This window comes from Chrysochloris asiatica, unplaced genomic scaffold (genome assembly GCF_000296735.1).
Source record: "Chrysochloris asiatica unplaced genomic scaffold, ChrAsi1.0 scaffold00233, whole genome shotgun sequence".
In the NCBI taxonomy this organism is placed as follows: Eukaryota; Metazoa; Chordata; class Mammalia; order Afrosoricida; family Chrysochloridae; genus Chrysochloris; species Chrysochloris asiatica.
This window is the reverse complement of record NW_006408751.1, coordinates 3,717,927-3,739,787: the sequence shown is the minus strand read 5'-3', so window position 1 is coordinate 3,739,787 and position 21,861 is coordinate 3,717,927. Positions and strand designations below refer to the sequence as shown.

The following is a 21,861-nucleotide window of genomic DNA, read 5'->3' as shown; positions in this document are numbered from 1 at the left end:
ATACATGAGAAGAAAGAAGAAATGGATATCATGCCTTTGTTTTCCATAAACTTTGGCTATGATCACAAATGAAAGACCTGCTGGGTTGTTGGCCCAAATATGTGTATTGTTGGCCTGAATATTTAAAAGTAATTTTATTATCAATGCCATTTGAAGTTTCCTCATTCCCCATCACTTTTCATTGTATTTCATTTTTCCTGCTTCTCTCATTATCTGTACCTCCATGACTGTTGTAGGTACTCTGAGACGGCTGGGTCTAAACCCTGAAAACACAAATGTTGTGAAGAATATATATAAAAGTGAGAAAGAGGTTTTTGGGGTCTGGCAAAGTTTTGGTGCATAGGCTGGTGGAGTTCAGAGATCTCATCCTTAAACTGGAAAGAAATTACCCTCCAGTCTGAAGCAGGGAGGGAAGAGAACAGTCTGCGAGTTCCAGGAAATTGGGGCGCTTGCTTCTGGGTTAGTGACAGCAAGAATACAGGCGAGAATTGCTCTGTGGTGTCTTTGGTCAAACTGGACTGTCAGTTCCTCACAAGAGATTCTCATGTTATTAACACAGCAAACAGGCAGCAGATAAGGGTGTAGAACAAGGTCCATGGGCATCCTGATTGTAACCTGTGTGGACTATTTAGCAAAGATTGAAGACCACAGAACACAGATGCCCACCCCATGCATGAGCCTAGTCTAAGACCTTGAACCATATTATATCCATAGGGTAAGAGGAAGCACATCACAAATACACAAATAACAGGGGTTGCATTTTCTCCTCTAAGATAATATTTATATTTATCAATAAAGTTGAGTCCTGGATAGTTAATAAAATGGCATTTCCTAGTCACCTAAGTGGTCTGAGAGTCACATCTGTTATGGTAAAGTTTTCTACAGTGTTCTATTGGAATAAAGAAGAGAAGACAGAAAGATAATAATATTTTATAGTGATAAGATAATTTTTTCCTTTTAACCTATCTTAGCTGCTGTGATTGTGAGTGGTTGGTCTGTGCTATCTCTTTTCTCTTAAGAGTTTTTCTTATTCTGTTGACTTCATCATTCTCTTATCTCTCAGTTCAATTTGACCACGTGGAGTATTCCTAAAACCATAATTCTCCTTCGTAGATTGGCTTCTTTAGCAGCCTATTATTTCTCAAGCCTCATAGGCTCAATTACTTTCTTCTTCACTCTGCCAGCTTCCCTATTCACTATCCCTCATATCCTCCTCTAGTCTTCTCCAAGCTGACTCTTTCCCAAAGTGGTGATGGCCAAACTGTGGTCTCAAGACCAGCAGCATCAACAGCAACCAGACACTTGTTAGAAATGCAAGTTCTCAGCTTCAATCTCAGACCATTTGTTAGTCTGAGTCATCAAGTCAGCACTGACACATGGGGATCCCATGCCCAATGGGATCAGACAATTGTGATGCAAAGAGTTTTACTTGGCTAATTTTTGGAAGTAGATTGTCAAGTCTTTCTTCCCAATATCTTAGTTTGAAAGTCCTATTGGAACCTATTTAGCATTCATTATAGAAACACAGAAGCCTCCACTGACAGCTAGATTCATTGACTGGGAACCAAACACTGATCTTCCACATGGAAGGCAAGAACTATACCACTGAACAACCACTGCATCCTACCTCAAACTTACTAAATCAGAAACCTGGGGGTGGAACCCAGCAGTCTTCATTTTAACAATTGATTTGGATGCAGCTCAAGTTTGAGAACCAGTTTTCTAAAAAGAAACACTTTAAGGATGTGATGTTCAGTGACACCATGGGAACTGTTCCCCTGAGTGTACACAGAAGTGTCTTATGAAGAGTGCTGCTATCCTTGATGAAAACCAAGGACACTAAAGCACATGATTACATTTTCAAGCTCCCTATGTAACCTGAAGTAAATTTTCTCTAGAACTGAAATAAGTTAAATGTTTTGCTCTTTTGGGCAACTTTTCAGGACTATGCTAAAGTCTGGAGATTTTATTTTATTTACTTATTTATAATCATCCTTAGGAGTCCTGGTGTGGCACTGTGGGTTAATGCGTCAGACTGCAAGGTCGATAGTTCAAGCTCACCAGCTGCTGCTCAAAAACCCTGTACAGGGTCTCTATGAGTAGGAACTGACTCGACGGCACTTAACAACACCAACAATCATCCTTAGGAGCTCTGGTGGCATAGTTGTTTACATGTTGGGCTGCTAACTATCAGGGCAGTAGTTCAAATCCACCAGTGACTCCATTGGAGAAAGATGTGACTTCCTGCTCTTGTAAAGATTTAAAGCTCAGAAACCCTGTTCAGGGTCCCTATGAGTTGGGACCCACTCCATGTTACACAACCACCACCTCCACCAATTCTCCTTGTCACAATGTACCAGTTAATTATTTTCCATCATGTCATGTGTATAATTGCCATTTATATGTGCTGGCTAGTATTTGATTGGCTTTTTATTGTAAAAATAGATTTAGCATTACAGAAATCATGTGGAATTCTAATGAAAAGTTTTATGCAAGTCATTGCATAAATATTATCAGTTTTCTTCTGATTATTATGCACACTCTTTATAAATTTCTGTTTTAAAGGACTGCTGAAAAATGAGGTTTAGCAAAACTGACACCTGAACAAATTCAGTATTTCCAACAAGAGAGTCAGCAATCAGAGTTCAATATTTCCAACAAGAGAGTCAGCAATCAGAGGTACTTTTTCTCAGCTTCTGTGTTTCCATAACACATAAAGATTTGCTGCCTAGTCGTTTGTGTTTTCACTCAGCAGTCTAACATAAATGGAAGGCACTTTTTCTCAGTGACTCAAGTATTGATTTTTATATCACAAGAGGAAAATAGAAGCATAGGTCTTCCTAAGATGACCTCAACCAGAGTGGTAGAAAACTGCCAAGTGTTAGAAATCTCAAGTATGCTGCTATTGACAGAAAACAAAGGTTCATAATGTGAGATGTGTGGTCTAAAGACTCCAGACCCTATTTTCAATAGTCAAAGAAGATCAAAATGATGGGACCAGGTGATCTCTATTATGAATCAGGACCATCAAACCTCCAAAGATATTTGGAAGAAAACACTGCAAGCATCCATGTAGTGGCAAAACATGAATCCTGAACATTCACAAAATTGGAAAGAAAATTCCCAGTGTGTCAGTACACTGGCTGAAAATTTCTGAGTTCCCTCAAGCAGGAAATCATATTAAAAAGTGCATTTAGGATAGCACTGCCTCTTTAAATTTATTATGGGAAAATATCTAACTTAATGGTACAGGTGGAGTCTTGGTGTGACACTGTAGGATAAGCACTGGGCTACAAGGTCAGTTTTGAACTGCAAGTTCTGTGGTTCAAACTCACCACTTACTCCTTGGAAATCCTATACTGCATCACTATGAGTCAGCCCCAACTCAACAGCACTTAACAACGGCAACAACAATTTTACAGGTAGTTCATTTTAGAGTATAACTTTTTTTTTTTTGGTAGGAGTAACCACCTACTCCAGTCGTTTTAAAAGATGAAGACTGTAGAAGAGTTGATGCCTTTGAATTACAGTGTTGGAGATGAGTATTAAGAGTACCATGGACTGCCAATAGGACAAACAAATCTGTGTTGGAAGAAGTGCAGCCAGAATGCTCCTTAGAAGCAGGATCGTGAGACTTTTTCTCTCATACTTTGGACATATCATTAGGCGGGACCAGTCTCTGGAGAAGGACTTCATGCTTGGTAAAGTGAAGTGAAAAAGAGAATTACTCCCAAAGAGTTGGATTGATATAGTGGCAGCAGCAGCAATGGGCTCAGATGTAACAACAATGGTGTAGACGATACAGTGTTTGTTCTGCTGTGCATAGGGTCTCAATGAGTTGGAACTGACTTGATAGCAGCTAACCACAAATCGCCTACTCATAGTCATTTCCATGCTGATGGAGATTGTGTTTTAACTGATGATTTATGTACTGTTTTATATTAGCATTCGTTGGCTCTGCTTTCTCCCTTAATTGCTGTGAAGGAAGACAGTATTTAGGCATCAAGTTATTGTTTTAAAACAAGGGGTGTGGTTATTGGTCAAGGCCAGTGGAAAAAGATATGTCGAAAAGGAAGCCAAGTAGAAACATCCATGTTCTAATCAGAGAGAAATAGATATTCTTTTGTGTATGAATAAATGTCCTAAAGGAAAAAAAATTAAGTATTTAAAAATAGACAGCCATTGTGTCTGGGTTTTTCCTTATGATTTGTGCCATCATAAGTAATTATGTAAAAACACACACACACAATATATATATATATATAGTCAAATCTATTCAGACTCATAGTGACCCAGTAGTGACCCTATAAACCACAGTGGATCTACCCCAGAGGTTCATCAAGACTGAAAATCTTTAGGGAAGCAGACAGCCACATTTTTTCCCCCTCTCAGTGGCTGGTGCATTCCAGCCCCAGACCTTTAGGTTAGCATTCTTGTTTCTTAACCACTGCACTACCAGAGCTCATTTTGTATTAGATTTTATATCAGTTTGGATTTCCAGTTTGACAGGGTGCCTTCCTCTTCTCTCCCTGTCCCCTGATTAAGCACACACATCACCTTGTGCTCTTGTATATTTATTTATTTGGAGGATGCAAATATGGCTGAAGGGGTTCTGGAGGCACAGTGGTTAAAGCACTTGACTGCTAACTGAAAGGCGGCTGGTTTGAACACTCCATCTGCTCTTCAGGAACTACAGATGTGGCTGTCTGTTTCAGTAAAGATTTACAGCTTTCGATACCCTAGAGGCAGTTCTATTCTGTCCTAGAGCTGCTATGTCACGACCTACCTGATGGCTATGAATTTGAGTTGGACTATGGAGTCTGGTAGCATAGTGGTTACGAATCGGGCTGCGAACCTTAAGGTCAGTGGTTCGAAACTACCAGCTGCTCCGAGGGAGAAAGATGAGGCTTTCTACTCCTATAAAGATTTACACCCTCGGAAACCCTCTACAGGGTCTCTATGGGTCGGAACCGACTCGACCGCACTTAACAACAACAACAACAATGGAGTCCTGGTGTGGCGCTGTGGGTTAATGCGCTGGACTGCAAAGTAGGTTTGAACCACAAGGTCGGCAGTTCAAGCTTACCAGTTGCTCCTCAGAAACCTTATGCAGAACCAATTCAATGGCACTTAACAACAACAACATAGGTGAATATTTGAAGTTCTTCTGTAAGATATGACATTGAATAAGAAATGGCCCCTGCAAATAAAGATAAATACAGTTTTCAAGGAGCTCAGAATTTCGTGGTAACACAGACATGGGGTAAAACACTTAGGACAAAAGGCAAAACATGCTATAATACAACTGAAAGCAGTGCCATCACTGCATGGAACAAGAAGAATTCATACTTATTTATTTAACTTTTAAAGCTTTTATTGTGAATTGAGTAATAGTTTACATGAGTGAACATCATCAGCTTTACATTCATCCCATCATATTTTGTTTCATTGCAAGGATTATAATCCCCTCCATGCATCATCATTCAACAGCATTTGCTCCCATTCCCTCTATTTTTATTTTTTGGATGTACACAGAAGCACTCAGGAATATATAACCATTCAAACAACCAAAGGGCATACCCTGCAAACCTGCCTTCTTGGCTGCCAGCACACAGCCCCTCTCCCTCCTTGAATCCAGAGTCCCCAGCTGCTCCATCTCTCCATGTCATTGTCTCTGTTTCCATCTCTGGCGTCGCTGCTTCTCTGGATAGGTCCCACACTCCGCTTTTCTCCCTTGATGGTCTGAGGGTCCTCCGTTCCTGGACTACAAGATCAATCACTCTCCTCCTTTTGTTACAAAACATCTACCTTTACGTTTGCAACAATCGTAATCAGTTCTGATACCCATTATTCACTGTTGGACTACAAGAGTCTAATGGACTTTAAAACATGGATAGTATTTGAAAGGTCAAACTAGAAGTAAAAGTTGTTTTCAGTGAAAGTGATAGAGGAGGGAAACTGCCTATGTAGAAATGTGCATGCCACAAATCATAGTTTGAGAGATGTATTAATATAAAGAAAAACTTCTTTATATTAACAATGTAACAATGGCTAAAACAAACAAATGAAGTGCTTGGCAGAATGTCTCAAAGACAGTGGGCATTGAACTGAGATAGTTAAATTTCCTAGTCATGTCCTGTTTCACCCTGTGGCTTGTGTTATTCTAGTTGAGTAATATATTTTTGAATCTAAAAGGCCAAGAAGCAGAGATGGTAACAGGATAGAGAGCTCCAGGGTGAGCTCTATGAATCTATTTCTAAAACACCAAGCACTCAGAAATTTCAGGCTAGTGTAACTAAGGAGCTCTGGTAGTACAGTGGGTTATGGGTTTGGCTGCTAACTGCAAGAACAGCAGTTTGAAACCATCAACTGCTCTGAGGGAAAGAGATGACACTTTCTGCTTCAGTAAAGATTTACAGACTTGGAAACCCTGTACAGGATCGCTGTGAGTCGGAATAGGCTTGATGGCACCACCACCCTACACTGCTCCATTAGAAACTTATGTGATCACAACAATCTGTTTGGAGTCCTGGTGTGGCACTGTAGGATAAGCACTGGACTGCTAACTGCAAGGTTGGTGGTTCAGAACCATCAGCCTCTTCTTGGAATCTATATGCAGGGTTGCTATGAGTCAGAACATAAACTAATCTAATAATCAGTCACTCAATGAATATAAGCCATGTATATTTTTTGCTCAAAGAAGTTTAGTTCAAGTTTAACATTTCACAAACCAAACATCCAGGTTATTGAACCAAATCTTAGAATCAAATTTACTATTTTGGCATAATATAGACTCAGCCTATATAACCTATATTAAAAGAATCTTGTTCAGTGAATTGGCTGGAATTATTGTCAAACAAAAGTCATAGCATTCTGTCATAGGGTTGAATTTAGTTTTCCTATCACATTCTTGTTTTCAAGTGAATCACTAGAACAACATTCTGACCCCACAATAAAACAACATTCTGACCCCACAGTGAAAGCACATCTTTATTTTTCTCTGGTTTTCTCTTTGAAGCCAAGTAAGACTTTAACCTTGTTATATTTGTCAGCAAGAAATCCCCAAATACCAAGAAGCATTCTAACATTCACACGGGACAGGGATTCAAGACAGATTTTAAAACCTGGAAGAAAGACTTAATCTCCTTTTCTTCTTGAATATGGACTAAAGCAAAAAAATGATTTCATTGACCCATGCCAAACTTGACGCTTTGTTTCTCAGAATCAGAAAGGGATCACCAGAAGATATGATTTGTTGAGTATGGTTGCTTGCAGAGCATGAAACAGGAAACTGGCCTTCCTAGTGTGCAGAAATGAATCTTTGGCTTTTGCATAGCCTAATCTGAAACTCTTAGAGCCAGCATTCCTGCTGAGGCTTACTCTGAGTGTTTACATGTGAAGATCAGTTGAAATAATTTCCCTTTTCCATGTCAGCACTACTGTTCTAGGAGGTCAGCACACACTGTTTACCATTAGCAATGGACATTGTGATGACCGAAAAATTAGATATGTGCATTGAATAGGCAGAGATCCATGTACCATTATTCAACAATCAGGGTCTCCATGTACATAGATCTTGAGAAGGGAGCTCGTATTCTCATTGATTTTGACCCCAAACAACAGCAGCATTGTCTCCTCAAAAGTGAGCTCCTGAGCAGCAGGATGGAGGTGACGATAAGACGCTCAAGAATGCCAGATGTGTTCCAACCAGGAAGGGTGGGCTTTTGCACACACATCCCCAATCGTTGTTTGAAAAGTGGGGAAGATGTGGGTTTTTGTTGTACTTAAAACAATAGCTTTGTTAACCTCTGACTAGCACAATAAGAAATACCCTGATTCCTTAGACTGAAAGAGGTTGTAAATTATACTTATGTTTTCTTTACACCAATATCTCTTGAACACAACGTCCAATGCTACATTAGCTTGTGGTAGGAAAATGGAATATTAAACTACACTATATAGATAGTATTTGTTGTTGTTGTTGTTGTTATGTGCCGTGGAGTCGGTTCTGACTCATAGCAACCCTGTACAGGGTTTCCAAGGCTGTAAATCTTTATGAGAGCAGAAAGCTTCATCTTTCTCCTGCAGAACAGCTGGTAGTTTCGAACTGCTGACCTTGTGGTTCGCAGCCCAATTCGTAACCACTATGCTTATTTACTGTATAAGTTAGACTAGAATGAAAACTTAACAACTAGGGAAAATGTTCAAGAACATGTTAGGATATATAAAGGATAAAGAGGTCAGATCTATGATCCTCCAAATGTTGTTGTTAAGTGCCACCTGACTCATAGTGCCCCTACATAGGATATCAGAGGAGTGACTGGTGGGTTTGAACTGCCGACTATTTGACCAACAGTCCAGTTCTTATTCTACAGTGCCATACTAAGACTCCTCCAGAGACTATTGCATAAAGAAATCTATGACCCTTCTGAAGTTATGATTTTCATTTACTTGTCTTTAGAAAGCACAAATTCTTAACCAATGTTGACAGTTAATGCTGTTTGGAAGTTTTTTTTTTTTTTTTTTTGGTTCATTATTTATTGCGACTCATTGCCTTCTTGCCTGCATGGTTTCTGTTGAGAGATCCGAGTTAAGACTCCTCCAGAGACTATTGCATAAAGAAATCTATGACCCTTCTGAAGTTATGATTTTCATTTACTTGTCTTTAGAAAGCACAAATTCTTAACCAATGTTGACAGTTAATGCTGTTTGGAAGTTTTTTTTTTTTTTTTGGTTCATCTTCTTTAAAAATGACTGAAAGATCTAGATTCTTAAGGTCTAAAAAGTGGGTGTCCTTCATGCTTCGCTTCCTAATACTTTAGTACAGAGCTCAGCTGTTCAAATGAGATGGGCTTAGGTTCAAATAATGGTTTTATTACTTATTCTCGTGTAAATTTGAGAAAGAAATGATTCTCCATGATTCTCTCATGTTTGTTCATATTGTTCAAGCAGAGATATTAACTGCTCTTGTTTCAGATTATCTTTTCAAGTTTACAGTACCTCTAACCAGGACAATGAGCAGTTATGTTTACCATCATTAGAAGAATTTCTGTAATGCAAACTGTACAATTTTCTACTACACATTGTAAAATTCCTATAACATAATCTCTTAAATGTGTAGGTGTTAGTAGACCTTCTTGCATTGTTTGTGGGAATTAGGGCTAAGGAAACTCGAAAAAGGAACTAGATATTCTGACTACTGCTATTGCTGTATGTATTTTGTCTCTGACCCAAGAGTGTCATAGGTTCTGCCAGCATCTTCAAACTGCAGCAAGCTAACATGCTGGCCGTAAGCAGAGAAACATATCACCCCTGTACTCTTTTTGACATTATTTACCAGTTTTAATCCTCCTCAGTTTCCTCATCTTTAAACCAAGCATTAAAAAGAGTACTGACTTGTTTGTTGTGAGGATAATCACAACATACTAAATAATCAATAAATATCAGTATTATTATTGGGAGTCTTGGTGTGGTTCTGTGGCTTAATGCACTAGACTTTAAGGTCACTTTGAACTGTAAGTTCAGTGATTCAAGCTAACTAGCCGCTCCTTGGATACCCTGTACAGAGTTGCTATGACTCAAGACTGACGCAATGACACTTAACAACAACAACAATTATTATTATTGGGAGCACAGTTGTTCTGTAGGATAAGCACTGGAATGTGAACAAACACAAGCTCAGTTGTTCAAGCCACCAGCTGCTTTGAGGGGAAAATATGAGGTTTTCTGATGCCGCAAAGATTTACAGCCTCGGAAACCCTATATAGCATTACTGTGAGTTGGAACTGACTCAAGGACACTTAACAACAGCAATTATTATTTATGTGATAGTTTTAATCCCGACCTAATTCTTCTGTGTAGTCTTATTTTAAAAGAAAACAATGATTCTGCTAAGAAATACACCATTTAAGATATATGTTAGTCTATTTTTTTTTTGCCATCCTTTCCATTCATCTATGAGATCTATACCTCATCTTTTTTTTTTTTTTTTTGCAGTACAATTTTATATAACATTTCACATATATCTAATATAGAGGTCTATGTTAAAATATAATATTATTTCCACTACAAAGAAATTCAGAAAAGCAGACATGTAGAGCATCATTCATTGTTTAGCTTTGGGTTAAGTAATTTTTTCTGTTACCTTCTTATTATTGTACATTGGTTTATCCTTTACTCAAGTTAAGATGTGTATGCTCTCTAGTTAGTCATTACTCTCCCTTTGAAAATAAACCCCCCACCCAAACCAGTTTCCATTGAGTTAGGTCCAACTAATAGGGACTTGATGTGTTGCAGAATTGAGATCCAACATCTTTTTTTTTTTTTTCTAAAATCTGTATTGAAACAAATCACCGGACCTTTCTTCTGCAGTGCCTCTGGATGAGTTTGAAGCACCAACCTTCATCAGTCACTAAATAAAAACTGTTTACACCATCCAAACTAGTTTGTATTTTTTCCTCAAAAAAATGGGTAAATTCACAATAAAGAAGTTTGTTTTAACTGGACATATCAACATAATTGTGTGAAAGCTTCTATACATGGATATATAAAGGACAATTAATAATGGATTATGAGTTGGGCTGCTAACGGCAAGGTCAGTTGTTCGAATCTATCAGTCCCTCTGTGGGAGAAAGGTGAGGCTTTTTGCTCCTGTAAAGATTTACAGCCATAGAAAACATATATAGGATCACTATGAGTTGGAAACAATTTAGTGACAGACAATCACCACCACCAATGTGATTAAAGTCAGAAGAGATATATGCAGATATAATCATAATGTTACTCTCTTCCATAAAAGGCTTCCATAGATTCTAGTTACCTACAGTAACAAGTCACAAGTTTTTGGCCTGGCTTAATAGGACTTTTCCAGCTGTCTAGCTTCATCCTCATCAAATCATCTTTAATTCTTAATAAATATAAACACTTTGTGCTATTTAGCTCTCCTCACCTTTATTAGTGGTTCAAACCCACCAGCCACTCCTCAGAAACCCTATACAGGGTTGCTATGAGTTGGAACTGACTCAGAGACATTTAACAACAGCAATCCTTTTTTCTAGTATATCTTTCCCTTAATTTTACAAGCCAGATGCAAGCCATTTATCCTTCTGTGATAGTTAAGGTTTTGTGTCAACTTGACTGGGCCAGGATTTACTTAATTTGTATAAGAGGAAGAACTCTAGGATAAGTGAACGGCATTCTAATATGAATCACCAGAATAGAGAATCATGGCCTCCCAATTAATTCCCAGATTTAAGCCAATGTATAGACCCACAATCCCTTGAATGAAAGAGTTTCTTCTACCCTTTCCCAAAGGGGAATCCTCAAAAGGATCGGCAGCCTTTTACAAGAGTGACTGTTCACTGGGGAAAAGGAAATAATCAGACTTTTCAGGGATTACTGAAAACTGACTCTGATTTGACACTAATTCTAGGAGACCCAAAACATCACTGCAGCCCACCAGTCAGAGTGGTGGTGTTTGGAGATGAAGTTATTAATGGAGTCATAGCTAAGGGCCATCTCACTGTGGGCCCAGTGGGTCCCTGAACTCATCCTGTAGTGATTTTTCCATTTCCAGGATACATAATCAGAATAGACATATTCAGCATCTGGCAGAACTCCCACACTGGATCCCTGAAATGGGCTATCAGGAATATTATGGTTGAAAAGCCAAGTGGAAACCATTAGAACTACTTGTACCTAGAAGAAGAATAATCTAAAAGAAAAATGACATTTCTGGAAGAATTGCAGAGTTTAGTGCTACAATCAAGGACCCGAAGTACGCAGATGTGATTCCTCCCAACATATCCCCAATTGACTTGCCTATCTGTCTTGTGCAAAAAAACAGATGGATCCTGGAGAACAACAATGGATTATTGTAAACTTAACCAGGTGGTGACTCCAGTTGTAGCTTCTGTTCCAAATGTTGTTTCAGCATTTGAGCAAATTAATATATCTCTTGGTACCTGGTATGTAGTAATTTATCTGGCCAATGCCTTTTTGTCAATTCTAGTTTCAAAGAATCACCAGAAGCAGTTTGCCTTCAGCTGGCAAAGTCAACAATACACCTTCACAGTCCCACCTCAAGTATACTAATCCTTCAGCACTGTGTTATAATTTTGTCCTCAGGGAACTTAATTGTTTTTCTCTGCTACAAGACATCACACTGGCCCATTAAGTTGATATTATGCTGATTAGTCCTAGTGAGGAAGAAGTATCAATGACTTTAGACTTATTGTTAAAAACATGTTTTGTTGTTATTATGTGTCATGGAGTCAGTTCCAACTCACAGTGACCCTGTACAGGGTTTCCAAGGCTATAAGGTGGGAAATTAATCCAACAAAAATTCAGGCATCTTTCACTTCAGTGAAAGTTCTATGGGTTCTGTGGTGTGGAGTATGCAGAGCTATTCCTGGTAAAGTAAAGGATAAGTTATTATGTCTGGCCCTTTCCACAACTAAAAGAGAGGCACAAGTCTTGGCTGGTCTCTTAGGATTTCAGAGACAATATATCCCTCATTTGGGTGTGCTATTCTGACCTACTTATCAAGTGACTTGAAAAGCTGCTAACTTTGGGTGGGGCCCACAACAAGATAAGGCTCTGCAACAAGTTCAGGCAGCTGTACAAACTTCTCTGTCACTTGGATCATATAATCCCGCAGATCCAATAGTGCTTGATTTCATTGGCAGTGGCAGATAGAGATGCAGTTTGGAATCTTTAGCAGGCCCCTATTGGTTAATCACAGCACAGACCCTTAGGGTTTTGTAACAAAGCCTTGCTATCCTCTTCAGATAATGACTCTCCATTGGAGAAACAGATTTTAGCTTGTTACTGGGCCTTAGTAAAGACTGGATGTCTAACCATGGACCACAAAGTCACCAAAGTGACCTATGATACCTATTATGAACTGGGTGTTGTCTGACCCACAGAGTCATAAAATTGGGTGTGCACAGCAGCACTTCATCATTAAATGTTATATATGAGACTGGGCTCGAGCAGGACCTGAAGGCACAAGTATGTTGCATGGAAAGTGGCCCAATTTCCCATGGTCTAGATTCATGCCACATTATCTTCCCTCTCCCAGTCTACACCTTTGGCCTCATGGGGAGTTCATGATCAGTTGATGAAGAAGAGAAAACTCATGCTTGTTTTACAATGATTCTGTACAATATGAGGTACTACCACTCAAAAGTGGACAACAGCAGTACTACAGTCTATTTCTGGGACTACTCTGAAGTATAGTGTTGAAGCAAAATCCTCCCAGTGGGCAGAATTTCAAGTACTTCACATGGTTGTTCGTTTTGCTTGGAAGGAGAAATGGCCAGGTTTGTAATGTGTGACTGTACACTGATTCATGGGCTGTGGCCAATGGTTTGACTGAATGGTCAGAAACTTGGAAAGGATGTGATTGGAAAATTGGTGACAAGGAGGTATTTGGAAGAGGTACTTGGATAAACCTCTCTGAACGGTCCAAAAAGTGAAGATATTTGTGTCTCATGTGAATGCACACCTTGGTAGAGGAGGATTTTTAACAACCAGTGGACAGATGACATGTTCTGTGGAAGCTAATCATGCCTTTATCCAGTCACTTCTGTCATTGCCCAATGAGTCCATTAACAAAGTGGCCATGGTAGCAGTGATGGAGGTTATGCTTGGACTCAGCAGCATGGACTTCCACTTACAATGGTTCTGCTGACTTGCCTATAACCACTGCTGAGTGCCCTATCTGCCAGCAATAGAAATCAATGCTGATTCCAAGATATGGGACCATTCATTGTGGAGATTAGCCAGCAATCTTGTGGCAGGTTGATTACAATGGACCACTTTCATCATGGAAAGGCCAGTGTTCTTTGGAATAGACATTTACTCTGGATATGTATTTGCCTTCACTGCATGCAATGCTTCTGCCCAAATGACCATCTCTGGGCTTGTAGCATGCCTTACCCACTATTATGGTATCCCACACAGTGTGGCATTGGATCGAGGGACCTACTTCACAGCAAATGAAGTGTGGCAATGGGCCCACACTTCCTTTTTGCTGCTTATGGAGTTCACTGGTCTAACCGTGTTCCTTATCATCCTGAAGCAGCTGGCTTGATTGAACAATGGACTAGACTTCTAAAGATACAATTACTGTGCCAGCTAGGTAGCAGTAACTTGTAGGGTTGGGGCAATGTTGTCTAGGAAGCTGTAAATGCTCTAAACAAGCATCCAATATATGGTGCTGTTTAAATTTTAATTGATACATCCACAGAGCCAGGAAACAAGGGGTGGGAATGGAAGTGGCAACACTCACTATTATTCCTAATGACCCACTTGCAAAAGTATTGCTTCCTGTCCCTGTGACTCTATGCTCTTCAGGTATGGACATTTTATTTCCAAAGAGATGAATTCTCCTACATGAAGATAAGTACTGATTTCATTGAACTCAAAGTTAAGCATGCCCTCTGGCCCTTTTGTGCCTCATGCCTCTGGATCAACAAGCAAAGAAGTGAGTAACTGCATTGGGTGGTGTGATTGCTTCTGAAAATCAAGGGGAAACTGTATTAACATTACATAATGGAGGCAATGAAAACTACATGTGGAATCCAGGAGATTCCTTAGGGCGATCTTTAGTACTACCATGTCCTATGATTAAAGTCAATGATAAAAGGCAGCAACTAATTTCCAACATGACTACTAATAGTTCAGACCATTCAGGAATGAAGGTTTGGGTCACACCACCAGACAAAGCGTTACCAACTAAGGTGCTTGCTGAGAGCAAAGGGAATATGGAGTGGGTAATGGAAGAAGGTAATTTTAAATACCAGCTTCAGCCATGTGACCAGTTGCAGAAACAAGGGCTGTAATTGTTACAAACATATATGTACAAATACACACACACACACATATGTAGTGCACATAATGCATTATATAATTAGAACTATCTAAGTGTTTGCTATTGTTATTATTGACCCTTGGACCCCACTCAAGACCAATTAAATCCAAATTTCTAGAGACTAGGTTTCAGTACCTTTGTGGTTCATTTGAGTTGGAATGATTTTGACGGCACTTACCATCAGCTAATATGGTTCAGGTTACCCTCAATACACACACACACACACACACATCTATTTGATCTTGTTTTGTATGTGTGTATCATCAAATAGTTTTACTTTTTCATTTGTGAAATATAAGATGCAAATGTGGCCAGTGAATTTTCAGTTGTGTGAATTTTAGTTGTGTCATGTTAGGGGCACATATGACTTTACAATAGCCTATTATTACAGACAATGAATATGGTTTATAGATGTCAAGTTGAAAAGGAATCGACGCTGATAGTTAAGGTTTTGTGTCAACTTGACTAGGCCAGGATTCCCAGTGGCTTGATAGTTGAGATGTGGTTAACCCCATGGTGAGATCTAATACAATGTAGTTAACTCTATGATGATTGGCCGCAAGTAGGCATAGTTAACTCTGTGATGATTGGTTATGAAGAGTCAATCAATTGAAAGGATGCTTCCTTGGGGTTTGGCCTGTTTCCAATATAAAGGACACTCAGGCAAAGTTTGCTTGCTTTTCTGCTGGGTGTGTATCTTGCATCTAGCTTGTCCTCCATCCACTGGTGCTTTGAACTTGAGCCAGTGGCCTGCTATATTTTCTTCCTGCCTGATGGCTTGCCTGCCTGCTGGACTTGTCTTCATGACTGCCTGTCTGTCTGTCAGACCTATCTGTCTAATAGCTTTCTATATCTACCTGCCTGTCAGACCTGCTTGCCGATCTTGGTTCATTTAACCAGGACTTGGGACTCTTCCAGTTCTATAATCCTGTACCATTTCTTTGATATAAACTTCTCTTAATATATAAGTTTCACTGTTTTTTGCTTCTCTAGAGAACCCAGCCTAAGACATACTCCATGGTCAGTCCAAAATTTTCTCTGTGAGCCTGTTTTACTTTATCCAAGTTGGACTGACTATTCCCTTCTTTCTCTGACCCAGGCTATTTTTAAATAACACTATTCTTAAACTTAAACAACTGTGCTGTATTTATTTGGCTATGGCCTATTTTACTTATTGATAGCTAGTTGCTTCAGAGTAGACATTATCTTATCTCATTTTTAATGTATTTTTGTTGTTGTTGTTGTTATAAACAGTTCCTGGTACATAGTAGGATTTTTTTAATCAATGGGCCATAAATAGGATTAGTCAGTCTTTTTGACATTCAAGCCATGAAAGTTGTGTCTATGGCACTTGGTTCAAGTTCAGTGTTTCTCAATCACTAGAATCACATGGACAACTTTGAAAAACTACTCAGATGAACCATAAAGTTACTGAAACCTAGTCTCTAGAGATTTGGATTGAATTGGTCTTGAGTGGGGGGTCCAAGGGTCAGTAATAATACTAGTAAACACTTAGATAGTTCTAATTATATAATGTATTATGTGCAATACTCTATACTTAGATTTTATTTACATTAATTTATAAGTATATTTTGAAAGCTTCAGCTGAGAAGCACTTTGAAAGCTAAGAGGCACTATAGTTTGGTTAAATGACAAGAAAATATAATCACTGAGGTTGAAGAAAAAGAATGATGCATAATGATGAAGCTAAACCACATTATTTTAGCAAAGCCCATAATTTTTGTTTGTTTGTTTTTGTTTTTAATTAAATGGGGAAATAAAGATGCAATTCCAGTGTGTGCAGTGTGATGACTTGTGGTTAAACCAGAAATAATTTTCAGTGACTGCACCAAGAATCCAGATTTCTGAAGAACATGTTAAACATTAATGTGTCATTTTTAAAATTTAAGGTCCAAGTTCTCATGAGGCAGCACTTTATTAACCAATTTGCCATAAAAATTTGTCTTTGCTCACTGGAGTTTTTCACTTTTGAAATGGAAGGGCTAATTTGATCTGACATTTTGTAGTTATTTAAAGGAAATGTACCATCTGGAGAAAAGGAGACTGTGATGGTTTAAGTAAAGTAATCTTATAAAAGTTTACTAAAAATGGTTCAACATTAAAAGGGAATTTTATGTAACATATTTAATTGAGAAAAGAGTGTTTTAATATAGAACAAAAATTAAAATACTCTCATTTTACATTAAAACATATTTTTTTTCAGCTTTTTTAAAGTGACTACTAATTTGGAGTCCTGGTTTGGGGCTGTAGAGTAAGCATTTGGCTGCTAACCACAAAGTCGGCAGTTCAAACCTACCAGCTACTCCTTGGAAACTCTTTACAAGGTTACTATGAGTTGGAATGATTTTGACGGCACTTAACAGCTAATATGGTTCAGGTTACCTCAATACTGCTCACAGAAATCTCCTTGCTGTTTTTCTTCCCCTCCCATGCTCTCTAATTGCCAATGAGCTGTCATCAGATACCCCCACTATGTATGGAGGATTAGTCTCAGTAGGGTGGGACCAATTTGACACTGGGCCTGGAACAAACCTGCCCACAAAAGTGGTATAGGGAGTAAGTCTCACCAAATTCAGTGTCCACAGAACAGAAAAACGGGAAGCAGGGGGTACATCTAGATTAGCCTTTGCTCATTAAGAAGATCAACTTTGCTTACCACAAGTGGCCAATAAACTGTAAGAAATGAAAAACAGATGGAAGCAATACTGAATGATATACCAGGCAATTGAAGAGAAGTCATGGCTGCCATAGCTGTCCTTGGCCATACCAAGTTGAATTCTACATCCTGTGGTGGATGAGAGCCATTTCAGTATAGAACCTAAGGACAGGATTTCCATAGTATTGGTTGGGCTATTAATAAAGGGAACAAGCTGGGGACCACTTTCTCGAACTGAAATAAGGTAGATTTGGTCTTAAAAATAAGATAATTAGTTATTAGCGTATAGGAACAAACTAAAAGGTGCTTCTTGATTCTGGTTGTGACTTGATTCTAGTTCTCAGAATTAAAACAGTTTCTTAGTGAACTAGGTCCCATCTATAAGTGATTATGATAAAGTTGTTTATATGTAACTTGAAGATGGATGCAAAATTTGACATCTAAAAACACAAAACATAACAAAATAACATACATCTCTTAATGTTTTAGCCTAATCTCATTTTGATCCATTTCTCAGTGTCTCTCTACAGAGATTATAGAACAAGTTGGTCTCACTAATCTGACATACAAGGCTCCTTTGATACGGTGCCCACTACTTTTTAAAAAAATTATTTCCCACTTCTCATTATTTCATCTCTTTCCCCTAATTCCTCTACCTACTTGCCTTGCACAGAAGACTGTAACTCAAGCTTGATGTATTTATCAAATTATTCTCCATTAAATGTATTCTTTCTAGAGGAAAAATTCTCTAATACTAAATGTTGGAAGAAATTAATTTTTTTCTCATGTGCTACTGAAATTTCTTTTCAAGCAAAGGACCACGTTGTTCGGATTCACCTTCCTATATCCCATCAAGTCTAGTAAAATGGGGTAGACAAAAACACAAAGTGTTGTTCTTTGGCTATAATTGATTATGGTAAAACATATATAATAAAAATTTTAAATGTAACCATTTTTAAGTATAAAATTTGGTGACATTGTTTATATTTAAAATGCTGTACAGTCATCATCAAATAGAAACTAAGTAATCCTTAAATAATAATTTCCTCTTCATGCTTCTTTTCAGCCCTTGGTAAGCACTAACAAAACTTTTGTCTGTTTGTTGTTGTTGTTGTTAGATGCCATCGAGTAAGTACTGACCCATAGCGACCTTATCCACAGCAGAACAAAACACTGCCCAATACTGGGCCAACTTCACTACTGTTGCCACACTTGAGTCCATCGATGCTGCCACTTGGCCAATCCATCTCATTGGGGGTCTTCCTCTTTTTCTCTGATCCTCCACCTTACCAAACATGATATCCTTCTCCAGCGACTGGTCCTTCCTGACAATATGTCCGAAGTATGAGAGATGAAGTTTGGCCATCTTGGACTCTTAAGGAGCACTCTGGTTGCACTTCTTCCAAAATGGATCTGTTGGTTCTTTTGGCAGTCCATGGCACTTTCAATATTCTCCTCCAACACCATAACTCAAAGGCATCAATTCTTCTACAGTCCTCCTTATTCACTGTCCAGCTTTCACATGCATATGTTGTTGTTGTTGTTAAGTGCCGTCGAGTCGGTTCCGACCCATAGCGACCCTGTACAGGGTTTCTGAGGGCGTAAATCTTTACGGGAGTAGAAAGCCTCATCTTTCTCCCGCAGCATGCATATGAGGTTATTGAAAATACTATGGCTTGGGTCAGACGCACCTTAGTCCTGCAGCTAATATCTCTGCTCTTCAACACTTTAAAAAGTTCTTGTGTACCAGATTTGCCTAATGCGATATGTTGTTTGATTTCTTGACTGCTGCTTCCATGAGTGTTGATAGTTGATCCAAGAAGATGCCTGTATGCACTTTCATATTCTAGATATTTATGATGTGGGATCATGCAATATTTGTCCTTTTATAACTTTAACTTATTTTACTCAGCATAATGTATTCAGGTTCTAGCCATGTGATACCATGTATCAGAATTTCATGTATTTTTATCTTTAAAACATGGCATTGTATATATTTACCATTTCTTTGTTTATCCATACACTTTCTGTCAACACCTAAGTTGTTTTCATCTTTTGGTTATTTTAGACAATGCTGCAATAAACATTGGTGTACCAATATCTGTTTAAGTCCTTACTTTCAAGTTTTGGTTCAAAATTAGGAGTTGCTGGGTCATACAGTATTTTTTTTTTTTTCTTTGAATTTTTATTGTGAATTGAGTGAAAATTTACAGGGCAGATCATCAGTTTTACATTCAACAAATTATACAACTTGTTTTATTACAATGATTACAATCCCCGCCATGTACCATGGGTTTACAGTTTTCTCTCTATTCACTTTAGCTCTTTTTTTTTTTTTTAAAGCAACAACAACAACAACACTCAGGCATATATAATAATTGATACCATCAAAGGATCAAAGGGCACGTTCTGCAAGTCTGCCTCATGGCCACCAGCTCTTAGTCCCTCTCTTCCCATGAATCTAGAGTCCTCAGCCGCTCCTCCCTCTCCATGTCCCCATATTTGCCTCCATCTCTGGCATTGCTGCTTCTCTGGATAAGGTCCCACATTCCGCTTGTGCTCTTCTCCCTTGATGGTCCTAGGATCCTTTGTTTCTGGACTGTAAGATTAACTGCTTCCCCATTTTTGTTACAAAACTTCTACCTTTATAATTGTGACAGTTGCAATTAGCCATAACAGTTGCTCACTATTAAATTGTAAGAATCTTATCCCCATCTCTTTTAACCAGACCCACCTAGACAAGATGAAAACTATTCGGTGGGGACACTTTCTTCCCCACCACATTCTTAAACTCCCTCTTGTAACCTGGTAAGCCAGTCATTTTGTGCCTTTATTGCCTTCTCTTTTTAGGTAGCCAATGTCTAAGTTGCCCATCCCTCTATACCCTGTATACAGAGGGAATAGCATTGATACTTGATGTGAAGACTCCTTCCCTCTCTGTTGGTATTTAGAGTTACTACCTCCATGAGTATAGGTCAAGTTCATCAAATTGTAGCAATTTACCCTTGTTTCCTTTATCAAAATTTGTTTTCAGGTTTTTTTTGTCTTCCTCTAGTTGAGTTCTGATTATCAAGCCATAGAGGATAGGTCAAATGGGTACTATGCAAATCTGGGTGTCTTGTGTCTCTCCCATCATTTAATATCAGCTGGATGCTTCACTCTTAGCTCTAGCCCTCTGTGGCTATGTACTTGTCCATTAGCTCAGATGTCCCTAGGTCTCACCACACATTGCACTAGCAGCCAGCCCTTCCTCTTCTCTCTCTCATCTCCATGTCAACAGGAGTCGATGGACCATGGTTGATCTTGGCCCATTTTTTCATTGTTGCCTTTTCCTTTCTTACACTCACCAGTAGACCAACATGCTCACTAGTAAGCTTACATGCCTACTCATGTGTTCCAGTCTTAGAGGGGGGTTTGTCCTGAAGGAACTCGATTGCTTGTTTTGATGGCTTCCCGGTGAACAGCTTGCTTATTCTTTCAGTAGCCAGTCATATTGCCATTTTGCTTTGGGTTTTTCCTGATGATCTGTCTTTGAAGATCCATCTTCTGTCACTCTAGCTGTTCTAGGCTGGACTGCTTGTCCTTTCAAGTGGGAATGTGCCACTTCAGAAGGTTCTGGATGGGACTCATGATTCCACCTAATATCTTATACTCTGCAAAGGCACCACAAGAGGCCTGTTTCACTGGGCAAGTTCTAGAACCCCTTTTAGTTTTTCCAGTTAGTTATAGGCTGAAGACGGGCTTACAAGCTTTCTGTAATCATGTTTCCCTACATTCCTTTATATCCAATTCAAGTGTCTATTTTACAATAGTAGGCAAGGGAAACCAATATTCATATGACTGTCAAGTATTATTTCCCCTCTTCAAACTATGCCTAGATCCCTGTTTTACAGAGCCCTCTTGTTCCAAGTTTAAGCATGCATCACTGTTTACCTCTGTCCCACTTAGTCCATGCAAACCTGTCTCAGTGTTCCCCTATCTGCCTTATTCTTCTACCTCCTTGCTCTTCTTGTATTTCCCTCCCCATCACCTGAACTATGATGTGTCTGCCTTTACCCTGTGCTCTACTGTTGCTTCCCTCCACCTCCCCTGAAATCCCCCACTCCAACCCCACCATTGTGGTTACCTTATATTCCTTTACCTTTTCCCTCTATTTAAAACAGTCTGTTTTATCCTGTAATTTACCTGACCTTGCCACCACCTAGCTCTCTGATACTCTGTATTTACCTTCTTTCGCATTGTAATTGTTTTGTTCATAGACTGATCTCCCAGATCCTCTGAATTTGTTCTTGTAGTTGTATTCTGTTCT

General features: G+C 38.9%; 1 pseudogene; it reads left to right on the top strand.

The window, feature by feature from the left end:
- Window positions 1-7,563: 7,563 nt before the first annotated feature.
- Window positions 7,564-14,846, top strand: LOC102841545 (annotated as a pseudogene).
- The last annotated feature ends 7,015 nt before the right edge of the window (window positions 14,847-21,861 follow it).